Raw genomic sequence first — 18030 nt, 5'->3', positions numbered from 1 at the left:
AGTCAGCCGATATCTTTAAGCAACTTATGCCAGAACTGGTTAAACAGAGCCCCAAGGCCATATTTATTATTGTCGGGAACCCCGCGGACGTTATGACCTGGGTGGCTCGGAAAGTAACCAATCTACCATATGAGCGATGTTTCAGTACTGGCTGTCACTTGGATACTGCCCGTTTTCGAATGTTCCTTTCTCACATTTTGGGGGTGTCGTCCAATTCGGTACACGGATTTGTAGTCGGCGAGCATGGAGACACATCAGTGCCTTTGTGGTCGACGGTCTCCGTGGGAGGTGTACGACTCAAGACGCTACACCCGACCATAGGCACTGAGGATGATTCCATGCAGTGGTCGAGTGTGCACCAGGAAGTTGTGAAAGCGGCCTTTAATGTCAAGTCAATTAAGGGCTATACAAACTGGGCTGTTGGCCTTACTGTAGCTGACGTTATATCGGCCATATTTCAAAACAGTAATCGCATCTTGTCGCTGTCAACGAATGCAAAAGGAATATGTGGAATCAAAGATGAGATATTTCTTTCTCTGCCATGCATTGTCAATAAGTGTGGTCTAAAAGCCATTATACGTCCACAGTTATCCGACTGGGAAAAAGGTGAACTTACAAAATCTGCGGAGACGTTACTTAAAGTTCAATGCAGTTTAAAATTGTAGCCTGTGTATAGTTTTGGACTTTGTAAAAGTACAGATAGTAGTCGTATACAGAAATATTTAACATAAGTTAATTGTGGAGCTAAGTAAAATAGGTAATCAGATTTACATGCACTTTTTTATTTAAAAAAATTGGCGTTTTGGGAGCTACCGATGCACTTCTGGGTATATTACAAAAAAAATACGTTATAACATATTTCAATTAAATTATTAACATATTAAATATTGATAGAAGTAAGTCGAAACAGGAAGATCTTTCAATATCATCCAGAAGAGTGCCAAAACGGTTGAACTTAAATTCCGCTGTTAAGAAGAAGGAACGATTCAATTATTTAATAGTATTCAAAAGGAATTGTTTACTCAAAAGATATTGCAGTGTTTAATATACTTTCTTTTATTAAACAAATTTCCCATTTTTGAATTGTTGTATTGTTCTTGGAAAGTAACCTAGTATGAAATTGTCAGGAAAACTATTTTGTATATTCGGCAGAATCAAAATTCTGAATCCTGTTGAAGATTCGTAAAAAGTCCCCAAATAACATATTTAATATGATACCTCGCCGCTGCGTACTAAGCCAACTATTTGCATCCATTCAAATGGAGTGTAATCGTCAAAGCAATTTAAGGACTGCATTGAATGTCACAGCCCTTATAACTTCTATTAGAAGTAAATCGGATATGAGTTGCAAGAGAACTCAACTTATGAACGCATTTAAGGCTTGTCTTTACAAGAATCTGAAGAAACAAGATTCCCAAGATGGTAACAAAGTATCTGTAGTCGGAACTGGAGCTGTAGGTATCGGATGCTCCGTTGCCTTGCTCACCAAGGGCGTAACGAACAACTTGGCTTTATTCGATGTTAATGAGGAACTGTGCTGTGCAGAACGACTAGACTTGATACATGGAACTATGTTTCTTCATAATTGTCACATTGAACATAGCTGCAAAATTGAAGCCACTAAAAACTCTAGAGTTGTTGTGGTCACAGCAGGTGCACGTGTGAAACCCGGCGAGTCACGTCTGCAAGTATCCCAAAAGACAGCGGATATTATTAAACAAGTTATGCCAGAACTTGTTAAGCAGAGCCCCAAGGCCATATTTATTATTGTTGCTAATCCCGCGGATGTTATGACCTGGTTGGCTCGGAAAGTAACCAATCTACCATATGAGCGATGTTTCAGTACTGGCTGCCACTTGGATACTGCCCGGTTTCGAATGTTCCTTTCCCACATTTTGGAGGTGTCGTCCAATTCGGTACACGGATTTGTAGTCGGCGAGCATGGAGACACATCAGTGCCTTTGTGGTCGACGGTCTCCGTGGGAGGTGTACGACTCAAGACGCTACACCCGGCCATAGGCACTGAGGATGATTCCATGCAGTGGTCGAGGGTGCACCAGGAAGTTGTGGAAGCGGCCTTTAATGTCAAGTCAATTAAGGGCTATACAAACTGGGCTGTTGGTCTGACTATAGCGGACGTTATATCGGCCATATTTCAAGACAGCAATCGCATCTTGTCGTTGTCCACGAATGCAAAGGGAATGTGTGGAATCACAGATGAGATATTTCTCTCTCTGCCGTGTATTGTCAACAAGGGTGGTCTGAGAGCCATTATCCGTCCACAGTTATCCGACTGGGAGAAATGCGCTTTGGAGAAATCCGCCGAGACGTTACTCAAGGTTCAGTGCAGCCTGAAATTGTAGCTGCAATATCAAATGGATAGTTTTGACTTTTTAATCAACAAGTAGTATCAGAATATATTAAAAATTGGGGACTTGTTTTAAGTATAGGTATGAAAATATATAGTTTGGTTTCTTTTTTAATACAAAATTAATTGGCAATCTGGGCGTTATCAGACCACCGCTGGGTATTATTAAGTTGGGTGCTGAAAAAATGTGGCGCAGTTATAACACAGTTCAACTAAAGCCACTGCTATGCCGCAGTCTTGGAACGAATAATTCTTCGCGTTCTCATTCGCCTCTAAGCATTAACACCAACAAAAGTTCTTTGAAACCGGAAAATCTTTTTACTCTCAAGGTGACAGTTATAAATGTGTTATTGAAGCATATAATAATTCCCTGACTTGACAGGAAAATTCGAATCTAATGGCTCAAAATCATTCACTGTGGTACAAAGGCTCTAAGAGTCTAATAATTGGATTTAGAGATATTCTGCGCGATCGATTCTATGATTGCAATAAGTCTTCAGCTCAAAGTGGACTTTGTGCAGTGGTAGAAGATAAGAAGTATAAAAATGGCACAGAAAAATCTCTAATAACCAAAGTAAACATGTCCACTTATACAAATGCTTTACTTAAACCAGTAGCAAAATTTGACCTGAACTGTAAACATTCTTTGCCATCCAGCAAACCAACTTCAGGATCGGAGTACAAGGAAAAATTAAGCCCATATCATTTTGTTGACAAGAACTCAAATGAGATGTGGAGTAGTGAACCGCCAAGCAAGAAATTAGAAGAGATTCTCACAAGTCTTCGCATGTGGGAAAAGAAATTTGGTTGGTGTTCACCAAGCCCTGTCATTAAAAAAATTTCAGTCAATACGGAAAAGGAGCTGAAAAAAATTCAAAGATACACCATTGACATGCAAAAGAAAAACAATATACGCAATCATAGAAGAAACTTGGCCATTAATCGTACAAAGATGAACTCTGGACTAGGGGATAAGCCGTATAACAGATCAACAGTCAAGAAATGCTTAGATCCGTCTGAGAAACTTTCTAAGCATATGGGAACAACAAGTGCTTGGCTGAAGAATTCTTCAAATTTAACGAAAGGTTTGTATTTGAATTCACAAAAAATGGAAAGGCCTTTACTCGAAAACTTGCAAACATCGAAACCGATCAGAGATTCCAAATACAACAATAATGACGGAGATATAAGATTAATGGACTTGGCGTTTAAGTTTGCAATGAATGCAAAAAGTCGAAAGAATATAAATAATATTGGAACACGTTCAAAAAAAATTAAAGATGACAACGACCAACAACAATTCAACATAAATTCCGAAGTAAAAGAGATCGATAGCATTATTACGCATTGCAAAAATCTAAGGCGAATTAGATTAAAGCGACTAAAAAATAAATGTTCCCTGCAAAATGTCCTCGAAAACTACAAATGTCAAAGTCATAGGTTAAGTCAATATTCGGAATTAAAGTTTCAGAAAATAGTTACGGATGCTAATAACGGTCAAATGAAAAGAAATACGAAAGAAATAAGTAAAAGACCGCAGCTTAAAATACCTGTACTTAGACAGATAAATATAGGTAAATGTAAAGCGGCATCACATGAAATGAGGCATAATGAAATTCCAGGAGAGTTAACAAAACTTAAAAATGAACTAAAATTATCGACCAAAAATGGTCTCGATTTATATAAAATGTGGCATACTTCTAGAAAAGTTCTTCCGTCGATTCCAAAAAACTGCAAATATCCAGAAAGGAAGAGCAATGAGATAGAAGACTTGTCGAAAAAGTGTTGGGAACCGGTGGCAAAATCAAGGAACTCAGGTGCTCAGATATGCATTAAAGAGGGAAAGTTTTTGGAAAAGTGTCAAAAGGCAGTAGGTAGAAAGAATTTTCTTAAAAAGAATTCTAAAAACATTGAACTGCATAATTGGAAAGAGGCTTGTAAAAAAAGTGATAAATTCAAAACTCAAAGCAAATCAAGCAAAATATGTCTAGAGGAAAAGCCAAAGAAGAAGTCTATGAGTGAAGTGAGCAAATATACAAGGCATATCAAGGACAATGACATACATAAAACCGATGATGGATTAAGTAAATATATATTGACTAACTGGCCATCACCTGTTCTGTGTAAGATTTTCGAACTTGTTGCCTTAAAAAAGGTTTTGGGATACTGCTTCAAAACGATACGTTCGAATAGTAAATTAGATTTTCCAAATTGTTGGAATCTTACTGGAACTCATCCACAACGGTCTGGTATACGGCCAGAAAAATCTGATACAAATGCACAGCTCAAATTTAAGTCTTGGATTCTTCAGTGGACTCAGTTATTTGCTCGGATGCCATTGAATTTGAGACCGAGCTCAAATATCTGGTTACCATTTCACCGCTTCAAGAGCGGCTATTTAATTGGCAATACACAGTCGTCGATTAAGTTGCTCGAACTTAAAGAGGATGAATTGTACAGATATGATGAGTCCGATTCTTAAATTACTCCTGTCTAAAATCTAACAAAAATTAAAGTAGATTTACAAAATGATTAATTTTCTGCAGCTTTAATTTACTAAAATAGATGCATGTTAAGAAGCCTAAAGTATTTAAAGAGTCACGATAAATTCATTTAAATGCAAATGGAATCATTTTTAATACTCAAAATTCAACTGTAGCATTTACCTATTTTTTGTGTTGATTAATAAAAATTTCAATCCAATTGCTTTATGAATTTATAGCACACTGCTATGCTTTGAACCTGTCACCAAGTGCTTTGAATAAATACAACTCAGAGTTTTATAGGAATCTGGTTATGAAATCTGCCCGAAGCAAATAAACAAATATACGTATACGAGTTCGAATGTCCACACAATATGGCAGGCAGGCTAAAGTAAACAAAAATACATGTTAAAATATTGATTGCCGCATTGTTTTATTGATGAAATAATGAATTTTCGTGCGCCCAAATACACACATGACAATCACATAAATTGCTTGGCGTATTTATGTCTTTCCATGCCTTAGGTTATGAATTTTTGGGCATGATAATGAAAGTTATCGGGTACAAAGTAAATAAGCTTGAGGTGCCGCTTTCATGGCTAGACAGACAGTTCATCTGGCAGATAGAAAGAAAAACGGACGGACATATATATGCAGACGTAGGCAATGCTTATTTGGTTTTCATTTCGTATTGATTGGACAGTGTGTGGATATTGGATATAAAGCAAATTTGCAGACGCCTTAACACGATACGCCTCCGACTGGCCGTCATCAACAGCCATCGGTTTAAATTATTAACGTATGAGTAATTTGTATGACATATAAACAAAAGTCTGTGTTAGTTGCACGGTTCACTGCTTGTGGTTACTCCAACGCCAACGCCAACGTCAACGCCACCGTCAACTTCAACTCCAACCTCAACCCCATTTTCACCCCTGTCTTTTCTACAGCTTCTGGATTTTGTCATACGTGTCAGACATTTACGTCTGCAACGTTGTCAGTCTCGTTTTGGGGTTTTCTATTTCACAACACTGTTGTCAAGCTGAGTTCCCATGTGGCATTTGGGTTTTACGTCAAAAGGGCCTGTTTTTGTGTGCCACAAATGACTTGTGAGTAATTATCTACTGATGAAAATGACGTCTACATTGGATGCCAAATTCAGTGTCGAAATGTGAACTTCAAATTAGCCAACTTAAAAAAAAATCAAACTCATTTAAGAGACTGAAAATATGATTTTTGAATAATTTTATTTGACTTCTGTACAATCTAAAATTACATTACGATTTAGTACAAAAATTTCCCTATAAACAATAATTTGAAATATTTAAATACATACAATGCGGATTATTAAAAAAATTCTGCTGATTGTCTAGAAATATATAAAATGACTAATTTTTCTCTGATTTTTCTCGTTTTAGGTAAGTGCTATGCTCTAGCGTAAGTTAAACTAATCATTTCCATAAACCTAAAAATGCGTCTGTCTTGCTAAATTTTATTTCTAGCTGAACTTTTCTGCAAAATTCTTGCATTTAATTTGAAAACTTTCAAACTTTAGTTGTGAACTAAAACACAAAAACAGAGAAAAAAGCCTAAAAAAATATATGAGCAAAGCTTGCTGAAAAACCATAGAACAAACAATTCGAACGCCGAATTCCACGTAATGACCAAACGTCAAACGACGGCCACGAAATCAAAGCATACTTTTCAGCATGCTCTATGCAACCGCTAAACTGGCAACCATCACCTCACACCCTATACCCTATACCCCACACCCAGCAGCCCCAACACCATTCCCCGTCCCGACAGACAGGCGGACAGTAGAACCGACTAGCGACGATGGACGAATAGACAGACCAACATTGCGAGCCGTACAACCCGGCCGCATAGTTTAAACAAACTTTTTGTTTCAAAGCAGAAAGAAAGAAAAAAAAAAGGGAAAAACTGGAAACGCCACTATTACATTTAAACAGAAAAATAATTGCAAATATTTCTGAAAACTTTTTCAACTTTCGCTGGGTTTTTCAATTTTTGTGCTGCTCTTATTTTGTTGGTTGGGTTTTTGCGTTTTGCTCGCTTTTGTTTTACGCACTCATTCTTTGAATAACTGGCAAATTTTCCCAGAAAAACTTTAAAGCACGCTGACAACGCTCATTACAACTAATAATGTTAATAATCATTAATGTGCCGTATTAAACGAGCTTTGAGCTTGTAACATCGGTTCGACATTGGGTGTCGGGAGTTGAAAACAATTGCTTTTGTAAAAGATATCCTTCGAGATTTCTGCTGCCGCCGTGTGGCACACAAATTGCAAAAATTAAAATACTTTTCAAAACTAATTAAAATTGTGTTGCATACTTTTTGGAACCCACTGGCCGCTGGCATTATTGCTTCTCCAATTTTAGACCCCATTTTTCTTTAAAACTGGCAACTTTTAGCCATTGACGTTCGACTTCAACTTCGATTATTGTGGCGTATTTTAACCGAACTTTTCTTCTATCTTTTGTTGAACTCTTTCTGATGCTTTTACCACTTGGACTAAACTTTTACCAATTTTACTCTTGTCTGTACCATTTGGTTTAATCTTTAGGGGAACGCTGCTCTGTTCTGGTAGGCAAAAAGTATTTTTGGTTTGGTTTGGTTGATTTTAAAGAAAATCTACGAAAATATCCTTAATTTCATTTGTCACTTTATTTTATCGACATCCTCGTGGTTTCCCATTAAATAATACGTACCCGTTCATTCCATTTTACCATCTGTCACATTCGCTGCATGCATTTAATTTTATAGCATCACATAGGAGCTCACACACACACACAAACAATCACACACACACAAACGCATTTGAAATGAGCAATAGCACAGAACACAGTGGGAAATTTTGATATTTTTTGTGTATTAATTTACTTTTCACAAGTCTTCAGATTAACAAGTTTTTGATGCCAACGAATAAGAAAAACATTAAACTATTATTTTTAATTAAGTTAATTTAATAAATGAATTAAGAAATCTTTATATATCAAGGAAAAAGAGTGCTTAAAAAAAGTATGAGCACTTGGAAAACATAATAACTTAGATTGATTAGAAGCTATGCTACAAAAAACTTTTGTTTGTATCTTGGGAATCTTGGGAAATTGTTCCATAGTGCAGCGGCTGCAAACATCAAACGCGCTAAGCAACTTCAGAGCTCAACCAAGTGCATGAAATGCGTTGCAGTCGCTGCTGACGAAGCTTGGCCGCCATTCAACACATTCAATACGACTTTTGCTGGCAAAGCAAAGCAAATCAAAGGGAAGTAATGGTACAGTGACATGAAACGCAATGAACGGCGCCACCTGAGGAGGGAGCACTCATCGTCTAGCGACACGACGACTAAATGGCGCGCACGAAGTGCTCACGTGCACCTGCCAAGCAGTCAGTCAGTCAGTCAGACAGTCAGCCAGCTCGATGGAACAGGAGATGGGTAGGAGGCAAATGCAGAATGCTGGGATACCAGGATACTGGGGTATGCATTCAAATTACAGCACAAGTGAATGCAGCTTTGCATGCTGTTGATGCCCGATACTGGCAATTAATTAGGATTATGTGTGTCGTCTGGCCAGAGCCTAAAAGCACGCAAAACATGTGAGCCTCCTCATCGTTCGTTGCATCTCGTTACCGTCAACGTTGCTTGTCAACGGCTTCTAATGGCCATGGCAGCAGCTTGACTTCCGCAGTGTGACTGACAGACACAGCGCCTAAATAGTTTGATTAGGCAAATTTATTGCAGCACGCTTTCAGGCGCAATTAATGGCAGTCACTGCTTGCGCCCCAGTGCCACGCCCCAAATGCACACAGCATGCAGCGTGCGAAACTTCAGTTGAACTAAATCGAACTAAATTGAACTCAACTGAACTCAATCAATCATCAATGTTGATGCTTGCATATTTTTAATGATGACGACTTTAGTAGGCGATGCTCATTAAAAATTTGCAGCACTTGCAACTTGAATATGCTCATAATTCTTGCATCCTTCCCTCTTTTCTATCCTTTCTTCTTGACTTGCCATCTTTTTGCTTGGTTTCGCAATCTTGGACATTGCCCACAGCTTATAGGCGTCTATTTCTTGCCGACACTAACGACTTTTTAAGTATTTACACACAATTTGGCGTTCGCTCCGACAAACTTTTATCACAGACAGCCGCAAAGTATGCAATGTCTAAGATTTGATTTTGCTCCTTCAAGGAAATGGCGTCTCGGCTGACACTTGAATTGCTCAAAGGCACGGTCACCGCATAATTTTTCTAGTCCATTTCATTTATTTGTGTGGAAAAGTTTACGCTTCATTATCTCACAGTTTTTAAGTTTTGTTTGTCTTAGGAAATTCGCAACTACCACGTTATCGGCCTGAAGTTTTTCCAACTATTAACTGTAGCACTTTTAAATGCACCTACTTGGCTTGAGGCACTGCCACTCGCTCCGACAGTCAAAGTCTTAATGGGACAGTGCTACTCTTGCACCTTCTGATGCCCCCGACACCGCTGCAGTAGACATCAAGCAAATCTAGTTCCAGTTGCAAGTTGCAACTCGCCTTAAGGTGTGCCACATGCAGCTTGACTTCTATGTCTTACTTGTCCTTGTATTTCCTTCTGTTTTTGTTTAGTTTTTTTTCGTTTAGTCCTTGTTTGTATTCACAACTTTGCTTGGCCAGATCTGTCAGCCTGTCTCTGTGGTTATGTGTTGATTCTTGTCACAAGCTTAGCTTCAGGGAACTCGGAAATTTGTGTCTGCTTTTATCAGTTGAAAACGAGTTCAGCAAGAAAAAAACAGATTTTATTATGTATAGCGTCTTAAATTCGAATTATTAGCTCAGTAACCTATTTAAATTTAGCTTATAACCATATTTTAGAGGTCTTTAAAAATATTTTTTGCAAATAATGAATTATAAATATGGTTAGAAATTTATTAAAATTATTTTCTCATCATTGTTCGAAATAAATTATAGTTAATTGTCTAATCTTTTGACTAATTAGTCAGCCTCAACATAAAAAATAAAGTTTAAAGTTTATTTATAGTGTTCACCAGTTGCTTAATATATTTATTTACATTAAAATTTGTCGTCTATATATTTTGTGTGCTGCCGTCTCTGTAACTGTCTTTTGATGCTGGACTATCAGCCGGATTCAACACAATTTCTATTGACTGATGTGCAGCTGCTGCCGGCATTTTGTTCAGTCGAGCTTAAGTTCTTTGAGGGAATCACCGCAGTCGTCTGCACGTGTTGTCTATGCAAACATCAGTGAAAGAACAGGGTACTTTGAGAATTTCCCGTATTTCATTTCAGAGCCAACTTCGCTTTGCTTGGCTTTTGCAGCACGGTCAAATCGACGGCATCGTCACCCGCAACATCAAAGTGAAAGTCACGCATTTTACGTCTATTTACCACTTTGTCTGGTAGTTTTTTCCACGTTTTTCCATTTTCTTTTGTTTTTCTATTTTTACTTGCATTTGGATAGACACAAAGACTGCCAGACAGGCGTTCTCGTCTCCACGATGTCTGCCCTGTCACTCGCGTCTGCCATCAACTCGTTGGATGTTGCATGTTGGATGTGGGTTGTTGTCTGCCTCATTATGTTTTTCTTTCGCTCGTCCGCTGTCGCTGGCAATATTTTTATGTAAACAAGCAACAAACAGACAAACTGGCAAACTGACAAACTCAAAAAACTCACAACCGCCAGACAAAATTGGCGAATCATCAAATATACAGAAGAGGGAGCCCTAACGAAGCGATTCCGTTGCTTCTTTCATTTGCTTTGTGCAATTATGGCAATTTATTCACCTCTCTACTATTACTTTTATGTCCGCCCTAACTTGAAATTAGAGAGCATCTGGAATAAAATGTTTCGTCATTGTTGTCTGGCCATCGATTGGCACTTTCGATAAATATTTCATTACAGCTTACGAAAGTTTTCTGGACTCTGACCTTGGGTTTAAGTCTGTCTACTCGAATTTCTGTAGCTCAGACAAATTAAATTTCTTGTAGAGTTATATATTTTTCTGGCATTCTGTAGTAATTTTTAAAAGTAATTCTGTTATATTTTTCACATGAATATAAGTTAGAATAAAGCATAGATCTTTAGTTTAGTTTGGCTTCTCATTTTGAGGTTGCCAACGCCTTGGGCAAACATGGAAAGCAACCAGCTGCCTAAAAGTATGCAACATCGTTTGCAAAAACGCACTTGATCGCCAGTCAGGACTACACGACTCGGAATATGGAGCAGCAGAAGCAAAAGCAGAGCTGAGTTTCCTTCCATGGGAACCGACAAGCTTCTAGTCGTAGTCGTTGCTGTTTTCTGCTGTTTGTTTATTTACGCACATGCGAGGCAAAAACTTATTTCATATTCATGGAAAAATCGCAGACACATGTGCTGTAAAGGTTCTTGCCAGCTGTTATACTCTTAGTCTTCCTCTTCCTCTTCTTCGTATTCGTACACACACACACACACATACACACACTGAAGTGCAAACACAACTCGGTGGGTTTGGGTGGAGTAAATCAGCAGCTAAGTAAGTAAAATGCTTCATAAATTGCTTCAAGTAGCGCAGCTGGCTGACAGCAGCTTTGAAAGCATTATGCGCCGGCAAATGTTGGCCCAGGACCCCAATTCAGCCAAGGATACTCGTATCAGTTAGAGCTAGGGCTATCCTTGCTCTCTTTATTTGTAGAAGCAAAAATACACATACACATACACATAGATACATTTAATGTTTATGCATGTCCTCGTATGTTATGGCATCCGTTTTAAGGCATATCAGCATACATAATTCTGAATCAAAGCAACGAATGAAGAAATTCTAACGAAAATCAAAGTCATTTTCATCATTACCATGATAATATACGTAATGAAAATTGCACGTTTCTTGTGAACCCATTGGTTTTTGGCTTTAGTAAACAGTTGGCAGGTTAAGGCAAGCATAAAGTTCACGCATCACATAGTCTCCCAAAAATACGAGTATCACAAATGTTTTTGATTCTCAATGGTGTCCGGACGTTGTCAATATTATTTTCCATATTTTTTGGGCCTTCCCTTCTTACAATTCGAAAGGATTTGCGTCTCCGACATTTGATTTATTTATTAAAATGCACAGAATGACCTTAATAAAAATCCCAACTGGTTGATAATTTTGTCTTGTTTTGATTTAAATATGACCCAAAAAGCGAACAAAAACTATAAGAAAATATCTTTCGAATTTTTTAAAACACAATTGCTTTAAGTGTTAGAGTACTCGATAGTTTGCAGATTAATCTATAATTTATTGACCTCTTTTTATAAGTCTACATAATTAATAATACTTTAGAGACATTGATAAAATGTACATCAATATAGTACGACAATCAATGTATAAGAGGCATGCGCTTTATCAGTCTTTATTAACTGAAATGATTTGTTAAGTATTTACATAATCTACCAGGATGTTGTAATATGCAAATTATACATATTTCACTATCACATAAGCACACATTATAAGCATATATACATGTATAAGCATAGTAATTAGCCCCATTTATATCACTTAGCAAGACAGAAACGAGAAGAAAGGGAAAGTCAGTTGGTGTTGAAGAGTTGTAAGTGACCAACACTTTGTCCATTGTATGAGTATCTTATATTACGTAATTGCACCTAATGTCATGCAACGAAATTACCTGAAATTCAATTTCCACAAGTGAACATCCTGCAGACATTCTAGATTCTGGTTGCATACAAAAGCCAAAATAACATAATTATACTGACGAGCAATGCTCGGTGAGCAGGGAATAGTTAGGATGCTGAATATATGAAAAGGGGAGAAGGATACAGGCTGAACTGGAGCTGCTGGCAGCACCTTTGAGCTGCCTGTGCAATTAATAGAAATTTAATTGTGATCACAATTAAGTTTATGTGTGCTGCATGTGTATGTGTGTGTGTGTGTGTGTGTGTTTGTGGTTGCTGTGTCATCTGCTCTGAAATTCTGACCAAACTCTGTAACCAGGTACAGCAATCAATTTTAAATATTGTAGTTTTCTAACTACTTTACTATAGTCTGACAACAGAAAAAAATTAAATTTTATTCTTCAGTTATCGTTGATAATAAAGACAGTTTTATATATGTTATTAACTATTTTTATAGGGTGTCTTACGTTCTATTACATTCTAGTTATTTGTAAATTTCGGACTCCAAACTTTACCCATTTCGCAGAGTTTATACTCCTTAATCATCTTTCTTCTACTCTTTGCTGTCTAATGTACAAAATGACCCAGTAAAAAATTGTGCAGACAACTTTTTGTTTGCTTTCTTTCTGTTTGCGTGCTTGCTGTTTTTCAATTGTTAAATGAAAAAGGGAACAAACATACGGTTATTCGAAACTTGAATACACTTGCAGAAATATAAAGTGGCTATGCAATAATTCAGAGTTGAATGCAACTTGGTTCTGATACAAGGTTAACAACTAAGACATTTTATTGAAATAAAAAACTCATTATATAACTTCATGGGTATATTTTTATCGACCTAGCTGGTCACTCAGGTTTTTCGCAGCAAAAATAATATGACCTTTGTAAGGGTATAACAAAAGAGGCCAAAAAAGATATATACGTTACGTACTTGAATGCCATATACTGTGACCTGTTTAACCGGACGCTTGTCGCCTAGAATTTATATGTGGACTGGGCCTGATTTATGTTTGCACCCAGGCGCGAAGGCGTGGCATTAAGTACACTTCCGCTGTTCAAGCGTCAATAAATTATTGAAACAATATTCGCTCTTGGCTTCTTAGGATCATAAATTTACTGTTGCAAATTTACATTAATGCTATGGGACGCGCTAATGAAGTTGCTTGGATTTAAGGGCGCCTTAAAGTCTTGGCCATTTTGTACTTGTCCTTGTTGGCTAATTTGATTCAGTCAGGGTTTTCCGTGTCGCAAGCGCAAATTTAAAGCAATTACGCCTCGCGCGGACGAAACTTGCACTCTTTTGTGGGGCTGTCGTCGCCATTTTGTTCGTTAGACCATTTCTGGTAGTGTGTGTGTGTGTGTGTGCACATCCTGCGGGACTTTTGGCCACATTTTTGCTTTCTCGGTGCAGCACAAAGCGCACGTGGCCGCCAGCTCTTTTTTTATTTTTGCTAAATACATGTAACACAAATGATGACCGACAGGGGACCAATGGTTCCTGCAGAGTGTATATGACAGTGTTTCGATTTGAAAAATTGCTAAGGGGAGTCCCAAGCAAATCATCAGACTACCTTCATATATCGAGCTTTTTCCGGCACTGCATTTTATGCAATTTTAAAAAGCAATACACATGTTTTAGTAAATCATTTTATTTTCTTAAAAATATTTTTAAATATTTTATAGAAAATGGGCAAAAAGATGAAGTAGAATGAGTATCTCCTAGTCGAACACTATCAATGAAGAGCCATTGCTGTTTTTTTTCAACATTTGTATTGTAATTTGAATGGAAATTCAAATACAACAACTCTATTGACGTCATTTTTTGGCGCATCGGCATGACTGGGCATTTAATCATGCTCTCAATTCAACGACAAAATATGCAGATGAGTCGCTTCATCATAATTTTTACGCAGCAATTTCTTTTGGCTTTGAGTTTAAGAATGCAAATGCCAAAAGGCAAAAAATTTAGTTTAGCATTTTTCTGGCTTTTGAGGGATGTTCTTAAGACTGCCCTGCCCTGGGGTTTCTGTCTGACAAAATGACATTTAAATTCAATATGTTAATGAGCCAGCAGAAATGCCGAAACGTCAGGTGTCTTATATAACTTTTGTGGTGCCAGCTGAAGGTCAACCAGAAAGATTTCTCCTCAATTTATGTGGAATATTAATTATAATTGCTTCAGATCAACACGGAATGTTATTTTATTGACTTTATATAACTTGCGCTTACTTTGCAGAAAACTCGCATTTTATATTAGATAATTAATTTAATTTAATTATGTGTTAGCTTTTCTTTTCGATTTAAATTATTCCATTATTATGCACTTTTTATTGCCTTATTATAAGCATATTATTTTGTTTGGATTTTGTTTTTCTTTTTTGTTTTGTTTTTGATTTTTGCAATTGTTTATTGGATAATTGGCGTGCGTATCCAGTTCATTGGAGCCTAACGTGTTTAATTAACAAGCTACATAATTTTATAGGAGACCAGAAAAAACAACAACAATAATGATTGCATCCTATAATACAGTATTCAATTTTTTTGTAGCGGTACGAAAAAAATGTAGCGAAAATACACAAACAAATAACAAATAACGAAGCACTTGTCAATTGCTGCGTCCTATGCAAATAGCCAGCAAAATTCTATTAAAGTTTCTTTTGTGACAACAGAATTCAAAGCAGCACCGCAGGCAGTCAACTGTTATAAACTGCATATCGCCTCCTGTGTCTCTCCTTTTCCATCCCAGAGACGCTGAAATCAAAATAGTGCAGGCAGTTGAGAGTAAAAAACAAGAGAATACATTTGTCAATACAACAATATAAAACATATAAAAAACTAAATTGGTATTGGGAAATTGGTAAAAAGCGCAGCGGCTTTCAATAGCTTATCACACAGTGGGCGTGGTCACGGCCAACGGAAATGGCCTTTGGCGGAAATCCGTTTAATTTGCAAAATGTCAACAATGCAAGAGCAATAAATGTGACAAAAGCAAAGCACAAAAAATTGAAAACAGTTATTCCCAATGAACAGAGCCCAACTAAGACATACCCTTTGTTACAAGTATACTATTAAGCAATTGTTTTAATCTATTTCGTTCAGAATCAAATTCAAAATATTTTTATTTACCAACTAAAAATGTTTTTGAAAAAGTATTTTCATATCCTGGATTAATATATAAATAAAGTCATACTAACTTTGGTTACTTTTGATAACTGCCATCATAATATTTACAATTATAAATTTGAGCGTCTTTTACTGCCTTTAAATAAATTTGTGCTATTTTAATATACCCTACAAAATTTTATTAATTTTGTCAAAACACATAAATTAATTGAATTACAAATTGCTGCTTTACTGCAAACTATCTCGCAAAACGTAGAAAAATGGATTTAAATAAATAAATGAAAATAAAATTAAAATTATAAATCATTCGGGTTGCCCAATAACCATTCAGTTATCCCTTAATGTTCTTTAAGAATTTAATAATAACATAATTTTTAATTAATCATGGTTCAATTAGTACAATGAATATTCTGTATATTCAAAGTAAACGCAATTTGTTTGCTTCTTGTTTATTTCGGTTGCAGTTGTCGCTGCATTTTTGTCACTGTTGGCAATTTTTAATGGCGGCTGCAACTGGCGTCACGCGTAACGCCCACAAAAAGGCGGTCTCGAGGCTGTGGGACCGTGGCGCCACAACAACGGCGCTTAATGCGTAACGGTGGGGAAGGGGATGGCAAGGGGATGGGGTGCAAAATGCTAGACAGAAGCCGCTGCAAATGGGCAGACAGAATGGCCGCAAGCCTGGCGACTGGCATCCAGGCAGTTTACAGCCTGAGTGTTGCATCTTGTTTAATTTGTGTACACACATGCAAAATTCAGCCAGACACTGTTACATTATATATCATTCTCATGTTCCTACTACCCTGTAATCAGAAACTTGTCAAAGAGTGTGTAATGAAGCTCGGTTTTATATATAGTATATAACTGCATAATTACTTAATAATGTTACGAATATGTCTTTTTTACTGATGATTTAAAGCAATTAAAGTAATTGTAGACCATCGACTTTCATGCTTTACTTCCGCCAACAAATATTTAAGTGGTATCTCCTAGTCGTATACTGCACTTCTTTCTTTCGGCTTTTCCTGCGGCCAACATCGGCTTTCGTATTTTCTGACACCCAAAATAAAAGAGTGTTCACGTGCTCTGTGATTGTTCTTATTGTATTGTCATATATGTAAATAAGATACATATTCTTATATTTTGATGTGGGGTAATTGCATAAAGTGCATACATATATGTTTTTTCAGCAATATATATGTATGTATTTTTGTATATTTATAGAAAATTTAAATATTGTATGGTCAGCCGTATTCATTCAGTAACATCTGTAGACGTTCGTTACTGGCTCTTTATTCATGTTTTTCTGTTTGTTGATCTGTCTGCAGGCCAATTTAATAAAACCGTCTCAGTTTTTCATATTTTTTAAAAAGTGTGGGGTTTAAAAATGACTTTATCAGTCTACTAAATAAGTTTTAAAAAGTTCCTGATATATTCGAATATTTTACCTCGGAAAATTTTAAATATAAAACATTTTAGGCAGAAATTTAAAAGATTCAAATATATAAGCCCACTCAACTATTTAACGCAGTTTTTGGTAAAAAAAAAATGATGAGACTGCCTTGTTTATTTATAAAAGTTGAATGTCTGAACTAGGAAATGAAATACTATACACTAAAAAAACATTAAATGCCATTTTAGCTATAAGGTTGTACATGAATTTTGTCTAGAATATTTCCAATAAATTCCGCACTCATATACATATTTGCGCTCTTGTAACGCTTCCCAGTCACTCAACTTGAGCTTTCGATGGGGACAGCAGGAGTCAGAGCTCTGACATAAGCTGGGAAATCCTACATATTAAATGCTTGGCGTGTCAGCGTGTCCTCAAACCGCGAGGCACAGCTCAATTTTATGGTTATCGGCAAAGCGCAGCCTCCAACTGAAACTAATCCTAAGTTTATACACCATTAACAAAAACGAGGAGAATGAGAGAGAGAAGGGAAAAGAGAAAGAGAGCATTGTATGAGATATGCACAAGTATAAAGCACGATTCCAGAACCCGCTGTTCAAACCTCATGTTGTGAAAATTATCACCCCAAAACCTTGCTTATTTTGTATTCACCTCTCCCCGATTCTCTCTTGCTTTCTCTATTACTCTCTGTCACTCTGTGTGTTGTCGGAAAGCGGGCTAATTAAGGTAATTCTATGAAAATCTCCTCTATCCTCACCTTCAATATCACATGACTGTCAAGTATTTGGGCGTGATTTACATGGCGTGTTAGACGGTTGGCTTTTGAATTTTTAGAAGGCAGATGCATGTGCACATCCAGGAAGACTTGCAGGTGTCTTCGAGAACACGTGTCGCTTCATTAAAATTGAGTTGTCTGTTTAACAAGCACACATATGCATACACATGGTTTTTGTA

The 18030-nt window shown here is 36.9% G+C and overlaps 1 protein-coding gene across 1 annotated transcript in view; it reads left to right on the top strand.

The window, feature by feature from the left end:
• LOC117785349 overlaps window positions 1–18030 on the top strand; it is a 99170-nt gene that overhangs the window by 17226 nt on the left and 63914 nt on the right. The window lies entirely within an intron of this gene.

The sequence above is a fragment of the Drosophila innubila genome (genome assembly GCF_004354385.1).
Source record: "Drosophila innubila isolate TH190305 chromosome 2R unlocalized genomic scaffold, UK_Dinn_1.0 1_C_2R, whole genome shotgun sequence".
NCBI lineage: Eukaryota > Metazoa > Arthropoda > Insecta > Diptera > Drosophilidae > Drosophila > Drosophila innubila.
This window is presented reverse-complemented; position numbering and strand designations above follow the sequence as displayed.